The sequence below is a fragment of the Thermobia domestica genome, chromosome 10, assembly GCF_964235325.1.
Source record: "Thermobia domestica chromosome 10, izTheDome1.hap1.1, whole genome shotgun sequence".
Classification (NCBI taxonomy): domain Eukaryota; kingdom Metazoa; phylum Arthropoda; class Insecta; order Zygentoma; family Lepismatidae; genus Thermobia; species Thermobia domestica.
In genome coordinates, this window is record NC_137463.1 from 97,356,538 (window position 1) to 97,376,988 (window position 20,451).

The following is a 20,451-nucleotide window of genomic DNA, read 5'->3' on the forward strand; positions in this document are numbered from 1 at the left end:
TTTTAAGAAAGAAAATAGAAACTATAGAAGAGTATTTCTCGAGTTAAATAAAAAGCAATGAATCTAGCATTTCATACATATGAAGCTTGAAACAAACTGCATAAGTTCTAACTATTTTCACAGCTACCTACACCAAAATAAAATTTTTAAAAAGAACTTAATTTAGTCTCACGTAATATGTAGTCTTAATTTTCTGATTGAAAAGGATCTATCAGTCACTGAAAACTGAATATGTAGAACTTGCCTATAAGTTCTTCTATAAATAAAGCCATTTACTAATGAAAGCATATTTTGAAGCCACTTTTATAATATGCATGTAATCTATATTGAAGTTTACGTCAATAAAACACTTACTTACTTGATCCATAGCAAATAATAATAATAATAATAATAATAATAATAATAATAACATTTGCTACTAATAATAGAATTGCGTCTTAAATTTTTTACAATCCGAATCCATGGAAAACTATTTTATTTAATGTTTAGTGTAAGATATTTTGCAGATTGCATAAGTATTAAAATCAAATTATATTGTATTTTCAAATACTAAGTAAACAGTATTTCGGAAATCCATAATTCTACGAGGTCACTTCAATTATGACGCTCTTGCTCCTAATTTTATTTATTTATTTATTTATTTCGTATAAGGCTCTTGAACCTCTTAATCCATTATTCTTCGTTTACTCAAAGGCAAGTTTTCACCAGATCTAATGAAAAACGATAGGACTATTTTCTAGATCAAATTTAAAAGGTAACACCAATCAATAATTGCTTGCTTTAGAGTATAGTACTGGGGATCCCAAGCTACGTATGTGTCACATCTTTCTCCGAGTAATCGTGTGTTTAAAAAAAAGAAAAGAAAAGAACTTCTCATATATGGTAAACTCCATTATGTAAAATTTGAATATTTCTTACATTTTTAGGAATACTTGAAAGGACTCCATGTGAGAATCGAACTGCATTTATCACGGATATATCTAACCAACGTTTTTTTTTTTTTTAAGTATTATCCAGTTCTGTGTTATTTGTTCCTTTCTTATAATTTTATATTTATAGAAATCAGAAACGAGTAGTATTTTCTTTTTAAAATGAACCATTAAATCAAATACGTCATTTGTTTTCCTTTGCATACGTCTGCGTCGCATGGAGAAAGCAAGATGCGAAGTTCGACACTGTATTCCACATAACGGAATTTTCTCACATACAGTTATTAAAAATTGTACTATCTTTCACATTCAATATCTTACCTTGCAGGCCTGTGTACAGTACATAAAAACAAGTAGCACTGTCACGTGTACACAACGTGAAGGAATTTGGATATTATAGCGTGATTTTTTCAATTAATATTGAAACTCGAAGTGGTAGTAGATATGTACCACTTTCGCCTGAAACAGAGAAATTAAGAGTGGAAGTGAAATATATTATTAGGACGCTTAATTAAGGAAACTACTGGGAACTGCTTCTCGCCCTCTTTTACGTTTTTACTCCATAGCGATCAGCGTTAAAACCGGACGTGGTTGACTTCTGCCACTTCTTGTTAGAAAAGAGGGTTAAGACAGAAAACAGTACCTATTCTTAGAACACTAAATCTATTTCAGAAACCACTTCTCGCTATATCTTATCCGTTGCTCAATGTTTATCAATATTGAAACGGACATTGTCATATATGTATTTATATCATTTTTGGTTTTAGTAGAGACTTAAGGAGGGAGATAAAATGAATTCTTGAGACGCTTTATCGGTTGCAGGGAACTGTTTCTAGACATCTACTCCCTGTTTTTAGCCCTATAATGATCAATGTTAAAATCGAAACTGATTAATTTCTATCATTTTCGGTTTAAACATCACCTCAACGAACTCGATTGCTAATTTTAGAACCACTACATCCCGACCAAAGTTCCTGGTGATCCATCAAGTAGCAAATGAGTTTTTATTTTTTTTCTTATTTTTATTCATTCTTTTCGTCTTCCGTACGGATGAACGCACAAACGAACAGGGTAATATACGTATGAAGGAATGTTGGAAAACCAAATTTCTTAATAGAACAGTCTGTTCTAATTTTATAGACTCTTTTCATTAGAAAATATTGTGTTCACCAACTGCTCGGTAGTATGTATTCAACTTTGGATAATTCATTTGTTTCTTTCCTTGTTTGGTCTTCATTTGAATGAGAATACAGCCTATTAAAAAAATAACATAGAGTATCTACGATATTGGAAAGTAAATACTATGAAGAACGTCTTTACTGAAGAGACAGTGTAACCGTCTCCAAAAGTTGAAGGGAAAATAAATGAAGAATCATCCAAAAAGTAGTTTTCATATGACGATTCATCAATTACGCAGAAGCAACAATGAAAAATAATAAATGTATGCGCTTTAAATAACATGGTAACTGGCGAGTAGTGCCAGGTCTATAATACTAATACCTGTATAATTATGATATCTAGCATTCTCAATCTCAATATTGCAAAATAAAGCCATAATAGCTATGTACTACCGAAATAAAGGGTTAGTTTGTGGAATCAAATATACTGCTATTTGAGTTGAGTTGAGTTGACTTTGAGTTAAACGTTCCTTTCAGCAGCGAAGCTATATGAGATGGGCCTTATGATTAACGTGGAATCCGAACCACATGGGCTACCGCAGGGAATCAAACCCGGGTCTTCCACGCCAAGGGCGCGTACGCTAACCGCTTAACCACGAAGGAGCTCTACTGCTGTTTGAGTCACTAATAATAATTCATTCTTGTATGTAGGGCCGCGGTGGCTCAGTGAAAGAGCGTTCACCTCTGGTGCTTGGGGTCCCGGGTTCGATCCCAGGCCCCGCCAATTGGATTTTGTGGTGGACAAACACCGTTTGCGTGGGTTTCCTCGGGGTTGTCCCGTTTCCTCCCACTTTCTTCATTCCACCATTTCATTCATTACTCATTATCACCGTCTCCTTTAGCCTAACCGGCATAATCGTGGAACGTAAAACTCAAAGATTTCATTTCATTCTTGTATGTACGTGCACAATGTACATAGACGTAATATACGTAGTAATTTATATCTGATAAATAGTAAAGATCTCCATAATTATAATACGAGAAAAAAGAAACTGAAATAAACAATCTTACTCCAACAACCTATTGTATAAATGAAGTTAAGTCTAATATCACTCAAACTTATAATATACTGCCTTCAAAGTTGAAGGTTACAAAGTTGATTTTTAGGATATTTTTTTTTGAAAATTGGGAAAAGTTATTTTTGCCTCCTTAGCACTCGAACATCTATCAAAACTGTTCCGTAATGTTTTTTTATTATTTCCTTTTTGAAATGGAACACAAATTTTATTTATTTCGTTTCCCACATGTTCGTAGATCCTGTCAATATCAGGACCTACCCAGAAAGATCCAAACGTCCATGTCCCTTCCTCAAAATATTATATAATTTAAAATTGTTTTATTCAATGTCCAAGAACACTCACTAACATAAATTAAAAACAAGTTTTAATTAACATAAATTAAGAGCAAGAAGTATGCCCTCGGCGTTGATGAGTAAGTGATAATCTTTTCAGAGACAAACTCTCAGATGCGAGGGCACCATGATCATTTTTGATGTACATGAAGGTTTGCAGATGTTAGGCTTTACATTTGTCGCATTGCGGCCGCAGTGGCTTATTGGTAGAGCGCTCACCTTTGGTGCTTCTAGTCCGTGGTTTGATCCTAGCTCTTCCAAGTGGACTTTGTGGTATACAGACACCTCATGCGTGGTTCTTTAGGGTTTTCGTGTTTTTATTCACTTTCGTCATTCTATTATTTATTTATTTATTTATTTATACATATTCCCCACATCACCGGTATCTAACGCCTTAAACCCATCACATGTGGGGATAACGTCCCTCGGCGATCACATTATCCGAAGAAATAAGGAAGGTGGGAAGGAAGCGGCCTGGGACTCGGAAGTTAGGTACTATCCCGGTTTGATGTGAATGAGGAAATACTTCACTCAGGACTCGTCTGAAAAAGCTCTTACACCTTTTCGATCGAGTGCACCCGCAAGGCATCGAACTCGGGACCTCTGGCGACAAAGCTGAGAGCGTTAGCAACTACGCTACGCGGGACAACTCCACCATTATTATCTATCTCATCATCACCGTCTCCCTTAGATTTGGTGCATAAAATTGTGACATTGAAAAAGAAAAATTGTATCCACATTTGCTCTAAAAAACTTTATATCTTCTAATGAGGAAAATATATTCTAAAATTTGCTAACAACAGTATATTAATACGCTAGAGTAATTTCTATTTTCCATAAAACATTGAAAAGTCAGGAACAAAATGTCTATCCCGCTTTTGCCATATTCGCTCCTACTTACATTAGGTAAATAAATTGAAGCCTGCATTTGGTTTTTTGGGTAGAATTTTCACGAAAGGCGAAATGTAGAATCTTAATAACTGTTGATAATCAAGCTCACTATTAACAATTTGTACATTAATAGTAATAATATATGATAGATTCAGAAAAAATCTTATTTGTTATTATTTCGCTATATTTATCGGAATAGTTTATTTCATAAAATAACAATAGTAATAAACTTCAGTTAACATTTCTGCGATCATCTCTAAAAAAATTCGGACGATAATATTAATTATATTGGGATAGATATAAATTGTTTAGGTGAGTTTCGTTTCCCCCTTTCCTAACCTTGTTAGAAAAATATTGTCTACAAAAAAATTAAATTTAATTGCAAATCATCATTAGCGCAGAATATCATTTGACCAATCTTTATCATTTGACAAATTCACAAGTTGAAAAAAAAAGGAAAAAAAGAAAATAAATCCACGAAATGAAGAAAGAATCGAAGTCTTCCTTCCAGATAAAAAAGTAGAGGCACAAAAAGAGGTACCGCTGATGAGTAAAGCTCTGAAAACTATTAGAATTGGATGCGTGTAAACGGGTACACGTATTTTATCAGAAGCAACCTATCGGTCATAAGAAAATCGATGGTCTTGTAGGTACCGCCAAAGTGCATCAGAAGCTCAAACCTAAGAAGGAGGAGGAGAGAACGCGGTAGCTCAGTGGTAAAATGCTCACATCTGGTCCGAGAGGCCCTTCGATCCCAAATCGTATGAATTTCTGGTGGGCAACATCGTTTTCCCATGAGTTTTCTCAGAGCTTTCCCCCGTTTCCTTCCAGCTATCATAAAAATTCACTTTCAAATTATCGAATTTTAAACTGGAAATTTCATTTTATTCTATTTTTAAATATCTGTATTGTATCTATCTGTATAAAATTGATTGCTTTTAAAGTGTTGATTATTTTTATTACTATTGTATACATAAAAATCTGAAAACTATGTAAAGCTAAACAAATTGAATTAGTGTAGAGACTGTAATTTTTGTAGTTACAGTACACTTATGTAAAATTAAGCCCAACTTACTTATTAGTGAGAAGCTAAAATAGAATAATTATAATTAAGTTGAAGGGTAAGGGGAAAAAACAAGGAATGTCCATGTATGTGCTTTTTCGGGTGCTTTGCCCTATCTGTTGGTGACTCTTGGTTCTATTTGACTGTATATGCCATGCATGCGTAGATGTAGAAATGTCCATATAAAATGGGCAAAAGATTTAACTAACCCTATTCTTCTTACGCGGTTTGCAATATTAAAACGCCGTTTTCTCGAAAATGCAATTTTGTGACATTCCTTCTTTTTCCCCCTTACCCTTCATTGTAATATTTTGTTGCCATGTTGAACCTGTATCCGCAAGATCTAGGATTCAAAACGCTTATAGCAGGGTCACCTGTCTCTCTGTTAGGCCCATCATGCACCCCTGAATTCTCGCGTCATCCTACAAGAAAGAAAAAAAAAAAACTAGCAATGACTTTCAATACCGATGAGATAGGAGGGAAACGAAGAGAATTTAGGGTTGTATCAAGAACCTAAGTGGGTGGTGAACGTGTCTACTCCAAATTATATTGAATACTGTAATAAGACTCATGAGTACATGTTCTACAAGCAAGAAAATATTACATCTCCTCTTCTTTCTAGGTAAGGCATAGATTGAAATATTTGAAGGGTCAGGGGGAAGAACGCTTTCAGTCCATTTAATGAAATTTTTCAGGAGAGGAAAAAAAGCAAGTTATTCATTAAATAACCATTGTAATTACATTGTTAGAAAAATAGTTTTAAGTTTATATCAAGGTAAATATTGTATATATGTAAAGAAAAACTTATTTTTACAGCAAATTAGAAAATTGGTGTTGGAGATATCGATTTTTTTGGACTGAAAGCGTTCTTCCCCCTGGCCCTTCATTTGACTTTTGTTTAATTTATGCATTTTTTAAATGTAAACTTCATCTATTCGTTTTTCTTAATCATCTATGTTTCAGTACTACCTCCTAACCTTTCATTGCGTCTAATCAAATTTCGACTGCTTATCGGTATTTAACCTCCGGGTTCCATAGGCAATAGAGTTAGTTAGTAGGTTTTTTTTTTTTTTTTTTTTTTTAATCGTTGCGTCTCGTACCCTACGCACAATATATAGATGATTCATTTTGAAGTGGTTAAGCTTGCTCATGCTCCAGTGACTACAGAATTTCTCATCATAGTACCCTTTCTTAGAGTTGCCAATTATTCAAATTAACAGAATCATATTAAACAAAATATACTTCGTAATAACATGTAAGTTTACGAAATGTATAGTGGTGCATATTTGAATATTATAATTTTATACATAGTACATAAAGGTAAATCTAGGTTATTGAGTAATAAATCTTTAAAGATATGTTGATTATGCCTAACTTATTTACATAGTCTTATAAACTGTTGAAACCAAACTTCCGAAAACAAAGTGCTCCTACATGGTAACGTCTTTTCGGCTTTATTAAGAAAGTCACATAAGGATCCTTTTTCTTCCTGTTACTGTGTTTCTATAAAAATAAGAACCAACTAGAAAATAAGCCCTGGCATAACTTGTCAGATTGCTAGTAATACATGCCCTTCTCCAAGAATACGGCACACAGCAACGATAATATCGGTGGAAGCGCCGATAATGTCGGCGGTGAAATCGACTTCAATGTACTCAAATCGTAGGTTGCACACGCCACCGACATTATCGACCGATCCTCCGACACGTAGATGCTGTCGGCCAAGCCCCCGATTTTGTCGGGGGCAATGTCTTCTTATGATTGGATGCACATGCGGCCGATAATGTCGGCCGGCCACTGTGTTAGATGAAGAGAGTGAGTGACAAGGCGCTGTGTATTCTTGTTTCGTTCTTATCTTTGGAATTTTGTTGTTTCCATTTTTTTCTATTACAATTGTATAATAATATTATTATTATCTTGTCCTATAAACAACTTCGGAACAGCTTTTTATATTTTACAGTCTCTATTTTGGAGTAGCTAATTCCTTTTATTAAATAAGTATAAAATGTGGGATGTCTGAAAAGTACTGGTTTCCCTCTAAATAGCTATTACCAAATAGAATATAGGAAATTTAGATAACCAATTTCTTGATTATTTTCCACTCTTTTTTTCTCTCTCTCTTTCTCACACACACAACACTCTTTGATGGTATATTTTTAAATCTATTAATGCATTTAAATTTTAATACATTTTGGAAATTAATTTAAGCGTAATTTTCAAAGTTTGATACACTGTGAACCAGGCACGTAGCCAAGGGGGGTCCGAAGGGTCCGGACCCCCCCCCCTTCGAGACCGGAAATGAAAAAAATAAGGAAGGATGAAACAAAATGAAATGAGAAAAAGAAGGATCAGCGTTAAAAAAACTACAGGAAGCTTTTGGTTACTCTTTCTTATTAGGAGATACGTATTACTTGCAATACATGGTGGCGAGGTAAGCGAGATATCCTGGAAGAGTCAGGGAATTTGAAATTTCAAGAAAAGTTACGGAATTCTCAGATTCTGCTACTAGTCAGGGAGATTTTAAGCTTCCAAAAGCATAGTGCCGTTGTGTAACAGTGTGGCCATTTTTTTAATCATAATTTTTCGTCATCGCATCCTTGCAGTATCAAACATGTTATTTCAAGAACAATTTTCTACTGCTCCTTTAATAACCTGTCATTTGGAACCGACAGTAGTTGACGGAATAATACAAACAAAAAATTATGTGGAAAGAAATCTGTTAGAATTTAATTCAACAGAGAAAGGAATGCAGCTATTGTAAAGTAGTTTATAAGACATTGTTGAGTATGTACTTTTTATAATAGTTGAGGTCATAATGAAAGGAAAATTGTTATATTTGAATAAACAGAGGAAGGACGTATATATTGTAAAATCTTTTTCAGTACGTTTTTTATTATTATTTTACTCGAGATTTCTTCAGAGTTTTTTATTAAAATACTTACCAACATATCATCATTTTATTGTCCTAACAAACCAATACATGTTGATAATAAAGTAGTTTAGATTGATCGATCTCCTGGGCCTTCAGAATTTCATATCCTCCCCTCCCCTGTTACGAAATCCTGGCTAAAAGAACCAATATATGTTCCAGAAAATAGTTTAGAATGATCAAGCCCCTGGTGTGATGACCACAGTATTTCATGTCGCGGACCCCCCCCCCCTCTTCACGAAATCCTGGCTACGTGCCTGTGTGAACATAAGCATATGGAAAAAATCCTGATTATTATTACTTCCTTTTATTTTCATCAGAATTGTGTGCAAGATCACTTTTCCCGGTCCCACTCAATAAGCAATGATTGAATAGAATATTTGTTGACAAGTCAAAATAGGATTATTATTATTTTGTAACGAAACCAGCACAATTAAACACTCTTTGCAAAGCTTCAAGGACAAGTGACTCATTTGGCATTTTCTTGATTGCGATCTCAACAACAGGGATGTGACTTCATGCTTCACTTGTTGCAAATGTTTTTTCTCACTCCCAAAACTATCTCAAATTCCCCATTTTTAAAAAGAATTTGTGGAAGGGCAATTGAAAACAAAGACCAAAACTATGTATCCACTTCCCTTTGTACCGGGATCAACCCCCTCATAGAGTTCTGCAATTTAGCTACAGTGACTGGTAGAGATGGCAAGAATTTTTCCATTCCATATTTTAACCCACATTGAACTTGTGTAATGTAGACCTTGCATATGGGATAAGATAACAGACTCTTTCAAGGACATTAGCGTACGTGCCTTTGGCGTGGAAGACCCGGGTTCGATTCCCGGCGGGAGCTCATGTGGTTCGGATTCCACGTTAATCAGTAGGTCCACGTCTCATATAGCCTCGCTGCTGAAAGGGACGCTAAACTAAAATCAACTCAACTCAACTCTTTCAAGGACAGAATTGGCAAACAAAAACCATGGCGAGAAGTTTATGCAAGCCTTGCCCAGGATTTTGAGTTCATGGACAAAAAGAAACGAGGAACGACAGGTATGTATGCAACAGCGCAAATCTGTCTTCAACATTGGGGAGGGGGACGGGTAAGATCAGTCGAGAAACAATGCTGTGGAGGATCAGGGGAGCAGAGTTGTCTTCAACATTGGGAGGCGGGCACTTTCGAGGCTTATTCTGAGTGGACATTAATTTCATCTCACTTTCCTTTCTGGCGACCGGACACAAATAATCAAATTTCTCCCCCAAAAAACACATTTCAAATCGGATTATTGGGGGGGGGGGAACCTCCCCAGTTCCAAGATTGGAGGGGACACGTTCCCTTCATCCCCCCAGGATTTACGCCAGTGTATGTATGGAGCAATGTAAAACAAAATCACTAATTCGAATCTTATAATTTAATCTACTATGACATTAGTGTTAATTGCATGGAAAACAAAATAATATACATACATACAATATGTAACAGTGTTTCAACAAAAATTAAAAACGAATATAGTTTGCAATGTACCACAGCATCAATTCTCATCGAAACAAAAATAGTATGTTTACGACTTATATTTAAAACGGCACTGTTAAATCTAAATATGTTTAGGCATAGGCCTATTTTTTCTAAGTTTTGTACCGTTCTCCACACCTCTTCAAAACAGTTTTTGTAATCCTTGTTTTAAAAAATAATTTTCCCGATTATTATTACTTTTATTTGTTTTCATATATGGAGAAGATTTATGGAAACAGTGCAGAATATATTGTGTGTGTCGCTTACTTCACTCATCACCGGCAACGATATTATCGGGGATCCCACCGATATTTTCGGCGACGTGTGCAAAGTACGCCGACACCGACACCGATATTATCGGGGCTTCCTCCTATTTTGTCGGTATCGTGTGCAAACACACTAAGCCATACTCTGGCCCAGTAGTTGCAGACCTCAAAATTGGTGATATACTCATAATACATGTAGAAAGATGCTATATTTATATTTGTATAAATAGATAAAAACCCGAATTTATCTTTTGGAAATATAAAAGCCTCGATATTTGTATAAATAGATAAAAACCGGAATGCGTCCTTTGGTTACCTAAAAATAGGTTCGATCTTATTTTAGAGGAAACGCGATACTGCTATTATCGATTTGGTTTGATTTGATTTGTGTTTAGCGTCTCTTTGAGTATCGAGGCTACATAAAACGTGAACTTATTGTGGGATCCAAACCACATGAACTTCCACCGGGGATCAAAAAGAATGAAATCTTTGAGTTTTACGTCCCACGGTTATGCCGGTTAGGCAAAAGGGGACGGTGATTGTGAGAAATGAATGAAATGGTGGAATGAAGAAAGTGGGAGGAAACGGGAGAACCCCGAGAAAACCCATGCACACGGTGTTTGTCCACCACAATGTTCACTTAGCGGGAGCAGAATTTGAACCCGTGACCCCATGCACCAGAGGTGAACGCTCTACCACTGAGCCATCGCAGCCCCCCACCGAAGATCGAACTCGAATCTCCCACGCCTATTGATTGATTGGAGATGCCATTAATTTATTTTCTCTGTATGGGAGACAACTGTTTCGTCTTGTCTGGAATTTAAGAGATGCACGTCCTTGATTCAGATTGGCTAAAATCAACACATTAGAAAGAATATCAGAAACTAGTATCCCAGTATCGTTTTCGGGAACTGGATTATAATCTAAAGAATGAGTAAGTATAATAGAAAATAAAAGCATATGGCACACGGTAGTTGAATTGTAAGGTTAAGTTATAAGTAGTAATCCTATGTGTGTAAAGGAGCGTGTGTGTCACTTCGAAAAAGACAAAGATCTACAATTTGCTAGTTAACAGTGCATTAAACTACTCATACATTACGTAAGCCAATAACTATCTCTTTCAGTAAAATTAAACACTGTCTGTTATTATTGGTTAAAGAACCGCATAGTTTTCATTCCTACAAAAGCATTTTTCTCGATTTTCTCGATACTACGCATAAGAATTTACCTTCAAATATGTGGTTTTGTTCAGCTCAATGCATTATATTTATTCATACATATAACTAGTTAGGTATATGTAATTTTTGTACAATGGTATACTAAAACATGTTTTTAAATATTAATAATCATTTTGGTATATATTTTGGAAAGAGAGAAAGAGAGAGAGAGTAGAAGGGGGTATTGGGCGAAAAACTTTTTAAAAATTTATATAAATATTTTGCATTTCAGTATATTTCTATGGAATTTAATAACACACAAATTTTGGGTAGGTAGATGTTGATTAGAAAAAAAAAGCTTAGGTGAATTTTGAGAGGGTGTAATAATGACAAAAAACCAAAACCTGATTTGATTGAGAAATGATGTATTTGAAACCCAGTTTCAGGTGTGTATATGTTTTGGTTTGAGTTACAATAAATTGCTCATCTATTAATGTTTTGAGCCAGAATTTTTCATGCTGCTGAAAAACATCATAAGGATGGTGCCGTGAAGAGCAACAATCTTGAATCCACACTGTGAGGCAGTTAAAATTTTGTTAAAATTTGTTCCTTCCAAATACCTCCACGGGGTAATTGGGCGCATGGTGCGGGGGTAAATGGGTGGAATGCCATTAAGTGAACATTTTTTTTTGCTTAGAATTCATTTAAATGCTGTGCTATCATTGTCTTTTATGGTGTACACTTTTGTTTCATAGTGCATTGTGTTTATTTGTTTATTAAGCTATTTTGTTCAACTTAAGTCCTCAGTGGCCGTTGCGTATGCCAATAGTGTTGATGCTGTAAATAGGATCTGTTTATTTATCCAGAGTTCCAACACTTGTTCTATTGCAATAGTTTATAGTTATATAGTGTTAGTCTTATCACCTTCTCCTATGTTTGTTTGAATATCAGGGCCTGATCTCTTGGCTTTTCTATATATATTACATTTTCGGCTATTCGTATGTGATACACTTTGGATTAAATTCACAGGACAATCTGCTATGCTATAAACAATAACTGGAAGGCTTGAAAAGGCATTCAAATATCATTGAGATTTAGAAATAAGTTACTTCTTATTTTGCGTAAACAAAGGTATATTTTTTTCTAAGCCACATGAAACTATTAGTTTTTAAGTGGAATACAAGTTATTTACACCAAAGGAAAGCTTTAGTTTTCTTTATTTACACCCAATCACTCCCATGGTATATATTTAGTGCTTACGGACCACCGTACTGAACTTTTTCGCTCTGATTTCTTAAACAAAAATATATTATACTACAGGTATTATTGAAACATTTGTGAAATATACATTTCTTTCTTTCCTTTTCTTTCTTTCTTTTTTTTTATCGAAACTTTGTTCGAAGAAAACAGACTGAAAACAGACTACCGTATGTAGACTTTCTAATTACAAATGATTAGCAAGTAGTAGAGTTATTTATGGAATTTTGTTAATGTAATGTCAGTAAAATCGCATGTGTCATATTTGACGATATAGTAAATATTAACAATAAATAGGAACCCTATTAAACATTTTCCTAACGAATCATTAGTACAACATTGTAGAGTTATAAATGACATATAAACAAAATCTTAGTCGTTTTACGATCACCATACTTTCTTTTCTCCTATCGACACTTGTAAGTAAAAATGGAGAAAAATCGAAGAAAAGGATAAGATCGCTCTCATATAGTTATGCGATAGTAAACTGTCTGCATCTAGTTAGGTAAAGGAGGGCAACAAAATTCATGAATAATCAGTATCAAAGACGTAGGCAGAGAGTTGGTTTGGCCCAAATCCACTCCCATTTAAAACAGTGATACTGAAATAGATTCTGCTTTCATGTAGTGTGTTTCATTTTTGACTCTTTTATTTAGAATTGTTAAGACTCTTTTATGCAGATAATTTGTCATGAGAAACAAGCTCTACATGAGATGTTTAAAGAAAAACTTACTTCTTATAAGCTATATTTTAAACCCTACATAAGATTTCAGTGTTATATATAACAGTCCTAATGTTTTAAAACAATGTTTCGTTACAATAGCTATCAAAATTTACCATCTGCAGATACGAGTAGATACCACTTAAAAAGAAGGTGGATGTTTATTTTTCTTTAAAAATAATATTATTATTTAGATCTAGTTTAACCTCATTGTTAGTGAATTAAGAGGTGGCGAACTGTGATCTAGAAAGACACATATAATGGCGCCTGGGAACCGATGCACTGTCGCTCCTCATCCAGTTGAATGTGAGCCATGTAGCTAGTCATAGTCTTTCATGGCTGTAGCGTCAGGAAGATTAATTTATTATTTACCAAAGTTCATCAGTATTTCAATACTGTGTAACTACAGAAAACTGGAAACAATTTAACTTCTTTCTTATCTGTCTCACCTGAAGTTCGCCTCACCTCTATATGATGAAATACAATACTAAAATTCGTGTCACAAAAGCCCATGAAGCACTCTGGCTGACCATATGTCTCACATTTCAACCGATAACGTCACATAATGTTTGCTGTATGTGTACGTGTACGTCTGTGTGTGTGTAAGCGTTTTTTTTTGTTACGCAATAATTAGTACTTTCTTTGGTATAGTATATTTATGGCTATGCCACTGATCAGTGTTGTACTAATTATTGAATTTAGGAAATTCATAATTGTTATGAGTTGACGTTGTTTAGATTTTTTTCTTCAGATCAATATTATTAAATACAGTAGTATAAGTAATTCACTCATAAACACAAAGGAATACTTATAGGTAGAAACAAAATTTGGACAGGTGACTCCGCCACGAAAACAAGTCATAAGAAGGCATTTTTAAAATTATGTATATAAGGGGTTCAAATCTTTTTCAAAGAATGAAGTATCTGACATTAGGAAAACAAAACCTGGCATTTGAGCTCTCCATTAAAATTAACTGAAGTTGAATTTCCGTGCTTTCAGAAAATTCCGCTCTGAAATAGCGAAAGTAGGGTAAATTCTATTTTACGAACTTCGACTCTTTATTGTGAAACTGCTAAATGTGAGATAGAGGAGAGGGATTCGATATTTAAACTTTTAATCAAAAATAGGAGAATAGATGTTTTGAGTGTTCAGGTTACATTGGGGAAAGGGAATAATTTCTATAATATTCAAATTTCAAATTTTTTACTAATAAAACTTTATGTGAGTGTTTGTTAAAGTTAGAGGTAAGAAGTCTGGTACATAAGCTTTTAATTTAAAATAATCAAAAACGTATTTCAGCCTTTCCAAAACTTCGGCAGTTTCTATAAGTGGGGCAGTGTCTATAACATTCAAATTTCCACTTTTATGTTCGTTTAAACCTTATTCTTCCCATGCGAAGAATGGGCACTTCTATTTGTTCTATTATAAGCATTCATTTGCTTTAATAAACATGTTGAAGTAAAGACCTAACAGTCGAACTTCATTTGGGGAACAGGAAGTAATGTGAGAAGTCGAGCCCCAATTTGTCTCCGTAGGTGTATCCCTGCCCTCAACTAAAGGTTTATGGGTAACCGAAAAATGTCAAATTTTAAGTCTCGTTCGTAAATAGATGTAGATAAATACCCACATGAGGTCTAGACGGGACGTTATAGGCCCGTTTAGACCTCTTTTCCAAGGCATTCAAATACCATAAGGTCTATAGGTGACTGGAGGTATTTTTTTACATTTATTTTTTTTAAATAGCATAATTGGACTCAGCATCATGAAATTAAAAAAAAATGAAATGAGTTTTACGTTCCACGGTTATGCCGGTTAGCTTAAAGGAGACGGTGATGATGAGCAATGAATTAAATGGTGGAATGAAGAAAGTGGGAGGAAACGGGAGAACACCAAGAAAACCCACGCACACGGTGTTTGTCCACCACAAAGTTCACTGGGATCTAACCCGGGACCCCCTAGCACCAGAGGTGAACGCTCTACCACTGAGCCACCGCGGCCCCCATCATGAAATTAGTTTAAAAAAAAAACATAATTAGAAAGTTTTCCAAACCTGGGTATTTTACACTATTGACATGATCGTTATTTCTTTAATGCCCACTTTCTGGGGTGAACCATATATGTCAATTTTTAATTGAACGCTTTTGGTCCACATAATAAATGGATTGTTTTCCTACGTGTTTGAGAATGTACCTGCAGATATTACATTACCCTACTCGTAATACCATGAGTTCTACATATTTTTTGACTTCCTGGACCTGAAAGCGCTAGTTTGATACCAGATTGCGCAATTACGTATTTGGTTACAGTATATGTTCGTAAACTTCCTTAAAAAAACTAACGTTTATTTACACTTTATAACTCACTTTTCTTTTCACTATCTTGTATAGCTTATAATTACTCGCATAACATCAGGAGGTAAAAGTTTCTCTCTCGCTTCATGTACACACACACACACACACACACACACATATATATATATATATATATATATATATATATATATATATATATATATATATATATGGGAAAAAAAGTTCATATGGATCTATTGCGAAAAGTGCATTGTTTTAGATCTGGGGCTGTCCAAAATCTGGAAAAGCTAAATTCCAACAGGCCCTATTTCGAATTCCAAAAACTGTGGATAGTGATCCTTATCAGCGTAAAGGAAGTCACGCACACAGAATTCAAAAATACATATTACGTCAATTTTCAATGGGTTTGCAGGGTACTCTGTACAGGGTATAATTCTTAAATATGTTCTCAATAGAGTTTTCAGATATACTCTAATTTCAAGGAGGGTACAAAGTAGGCAGGAGATAAGCCTTGACAAGAATCGACATCCAGTACTTCGAAGGGAAGTCAAAAGTGTTAGGAACCGGCAGCTCCATGTTTTTTAGTGTCCGTAATAACGTGCAATGCGGTGCATTTCGTCACGGTACATTTCACGTTTTCTTCACTTATAAATATGAAAGAAAACATCACAGCGTGCTTTTTCTCGAGTACGAGAGTCCGTGTTGTTGACGATTCTTAACACTTCCGTATCGCGCCAAAGGATTTCGTGTTCACTGCTGTAAAGGCTGATCATTTGCCTACTTTGGACCAATCATAAATCAGATCATATTTGGTTGATATCATATCTGGGAATTTCATCCTTTAGAGAATACTCTACACACCCATTGAACATTAATGAATTATGCATTTTGGATTGTGTATGCATGACTTCCTTTATGCTGATGAAGACCACCACTCCACGATTTCTCGAATTCGAAATAGGGCCTCTTCAAATTTGGCTTTCTCGCTATTCTGGACAGCTCTATCTCTGAAACTATGCGCTTTTCCCAGAGGTCCATAGGAACTTTTTGTCTTTTTTTTTTTTTATCTGAGGAATCACCTCTTACAGTTTGTCGGTGTAGTTCATTAATACCCTGTATTCACATTGGGTGGTCCTTACTTTTCAACTTCCGAGGTTCTTTGAATCTCACCTCCTAAAATGGTTTCATATTATGTTATACCAAAGTAACCCATGAGTAAAATAAGCTCAATTGAATAATATTAAATGGTGCCCAAAATGACCGCAAGTTTTCAATGATTTACAATATACAATGCGAGGCAAAAGTACCTTGTAAGTTTCTAACGGTTAGAAGAAGTCTTGAATAAGGATAATTAAGGTAGAGTCGCATTTATTACTGTATAGTACCATAATGGTTGCCATCCCGAAGTCCTCCATCTTAGGTTCAAGTGCAAAATTTTTAATTGAAAAGTGCCATATGATATGTTTTGGGGTGCGTTTAACTCTGATGTTATTTCCTTCTTATCTATAAATATTTAATACGTATTACTTTCATAATATGTGGTTGTTAACTTACATTAGTCTTTCCAAATTTATAAGGTAGGCTACTTTTGTGTTGTTAATACATTCGAAACTTGAGGTCGGTTTTAGAACCATGTAATATTATTTAACTGAACTAATTTTTCTCATGAGTTGTTTTGGTCTGATATGGAACCATCCGCGGTGAGATTTAAAAAAAAAGAAAAAAAAAAAAACAGAAGTCGAAAAATAAAGAGTACCCTAATACTTACAATCAGGGTGCAAATTACTGGAGAACGAGAGAGATATTCACCCTCAATCCCATTTGAATGATCTCCATAGAAACTAACTGAAACATCCCTTGAGGGAATGTTTGCTTTCTTCCGGCCTCAAACCGTGTTTAGTGGTTTCAAGTTCGAAAATATTCCACTGGATTTTTTTTTTTTCATATAATTTTAATCTGATAGTTGTATTTCAGAACGGAATATGTAAACTTTTGACTTCTAATTTTAACTCAAAACTAACTACAATTTATTATATTTTCTATTTTTTTTTTAAATCGTTGCCCACTTAAAGTATTGTATAGTCCCTATAGTTGTCACTTGTAACTGTGTTCTTAAATCCCTCAGTTTGTCATCCTAAGTGAATTTGTATGACGATGTTATATTAACTCTTTTAACGAAGTCGTTGATGGATTTGCAGATGTCTGACATTGTACATATCTTGTTAGACACATTCAATACTTTACTCGAACGTTCGGAAAGATTACTTGTAGGTATCTCACAAAATACGTCGTTAATTTAGTTGTTGTCAAAATTATTAATTTAAAAGTTTTATTTCCACGACTGTTACCACAGTGGGAGAGGTTAAGAAAACGATGTATCCTTTTGAATTATTGCATCTTTAGAAGTATGTGTCATGTTGATCGTTATTTTACTTACCCGCAATGTCGATAAACGAATTCAAGCATTGTATATAACCACGAACGAGCTCCCTTGTGGTATATAGTTAGCATATGAGTCTTTAGGACGGAAAAGCCCCGGCGGGAGCTCTTGAGGTTCAGAGTCTACGTTGAACGGTAGATCTCCGTCTTAAACAGGCTCACTGTTGAATAGGGTATTCAACTTCAATCGCTGAGCAAAAATAGTGATGTTTCCTAAGTATAATTATGATATACGTCTTAAATGCCGCAGGATCTTTGAAGTTCTTTTCCTTCTTTCTGGCTTGAACGTCCCAGACGAGTCTAAAGGAGACAGTGGTGACGAGACCGAACAAACTTGTGAAATGAAGAAATTAGCAGAAAACGGAAAAACACCGAGAAAGCTCATACACAAAACTTTCCCTCCACAATTCCCACTTGGGTAGGAGCTAGGATCGAACTTGGAATTTCATACACCGAAAGTGAGCGATCTATCACCTACCATTGAGGGCCTCGTTACTAACTTTGGTTGAATATACAAAATTTTAGGTTTGTGCTGAAACACTCAATTATGTATGTGTTAACACCTTTTAACTTGTATCTTCATGCAACTAGGGTTACTCACGAGACGGGACGATACAGAGTATTCGTGACGTGATACGAGACGAGACAGCACTCCTCCAAATGGAAATATTACATTTTCCGAAACAAGACATCCTTTCCACAACACCTTCTAGAGACGAGACAGCTTTAACTCTTATCATGCAGTCAACTCTAAAATAAAAACAAGTTGCAGGGAAGGGTAAAAGGAAGATACATTATTTTTTTTAAAAAAGAGACAAATGCACGACTGTACAAGAATAGATAATATATTCTCCAAGTGTTGATTTCATCTGTCTTTTCCTACATTTCATTTTGTTCTTGAAGCCTATGCTACATGAAAATACAAAAAAGTTTTTGCAGTTTGTATTAAATGTGTTTCTGACTTGTAACTTTTTTCTAACATCGATGTTTTGGAAAAACTGGATCGAATGCTGGTTTCAACCAATAATTGAAACGTTTATTTTGTTTACTTCGTAGAAAATGAAGTCGATGGAAAATTACGAATTGCCGTATCGTTTCATTAATGCGTTAAAACTATTAAATGAGGGGAATTCATGTTCAAAGTACAGTATCGTACGATATTATATCAAACATGTTTTATTTCTTAAAGCCGCTTTGGAAAATACTACGTTCAATCATATATTCTTTTTAATGGATATAAAGATCATAATGTAGTATAGAGCAATTTGATATCTGACATTGTTCCGGAGATGTGATAAACAATGGAGATAAGCTTGCAAAAATGCTAAAAATTATGTAATTCCGAAAATTTTCTGTAGTTCCTTTTCATCAATTCGTGTTAATAATAATAATAATAATAATAATAATAATAATAATAATAATAATAATAATAATAATAATAATAATAATAATAATAATAATAATAATAATAGTCGAAGCCTCATAGCCAAGTACACTTTATCACTAAGATTGTTATGATGTAATTGCTTATAATATAATTGCTTATAATATAAGAGCAACATAAACTGTTAACCAAATTGCCTGGACATGGATCCGAATAGCTTGGTCTTAAGTTTAAAATAAGAAACCGTGGTAAATAACGTTATCGATGACGCCAGATAAATTGAATTTTTTTTTAAAATAACATAAAGATCATACCAAAGTAAAAAAAAATATCTAAAATTGAAATAGTTAGAAACTATAAAAATCTTTAAAAACTGTGAGTTTTTAAGCTCGTGTACTAATCTGGCGACCATTATCTTCTTCCTCAATTTGTTATAAATATAATTTTCAAAAACAATCGATATAATGTCATGGAAGCAAAGGAAACCAACAGTGTTTTAAAAGGTTCCTACAGATATTTCATTTTATGCACTACAACAATCTTTAACAACGTTTTTTCATATGTAAGTATGGATTGATTTATCAAATTGTTGTAAATGGCATTATAATCTTTGTGTCTATTAAAAACTATTATGCGGTTTGTTGTTATAGTTAGTACCTTTTTCAAAATAAAGAATTTGATGTATCATTGTTTCCATTTCTTCGAAATAAGTCGTATTGTCATCGTAGTATTCGACACTAAGGTACTTCCAATATGCATTTTTCCTTGCAATTCACTTGCCATATTATTGTAGTAGAGACCTTTGAAATTTGAATGTTTTCGATACTGCAACGCCTTCGGTTTACATCATTAAACAATAAAGGCAGTAAGTTTTCGTTTAACATGCAAATTTGAAATATAGAAAAACATTGCTTAGTGTTATTTGAAAAATCTTGTTATTGGGATGGCAACACTGTTAATTTTGTTGCACTAAATAATACATCAAAAAATATCTCCCTGTTAATATTTCCATGGTACGAAATTTCAGCGATTTTTGTTTGTTTAAAATGCAAAATAATTTAATATGT

General features: G+C 34.3%; 1 protein-coding gene across 2 annotated transcripts in view; it reads right to left on the reverse strand.

Annotated features, from left to right (window-relative positions):
• Positions 1-20,451, reverse strand: part of LOC145662591 (venom carboxylesterase-6-like) — a 135,810-nt gene that overhangs the window by 25,030 nt on the left and 90,329 nt on the right. Inside the window, exon 10 of one of the 2 annotated variants that reach the window (XR_014127066.1) lies at positions 5,741-5,834. The exons of the other annotated variant lie outside the window; for it this stretch is intronic. The gene's annotated coding sequence lies outside the window, so the exon portion shown is untranslated. The remainder of the gene's footprint in view (positions 1-5,740; positions 5,835-20,451) is intronic. 2 annotated transcript variants of the gene reach the window in all.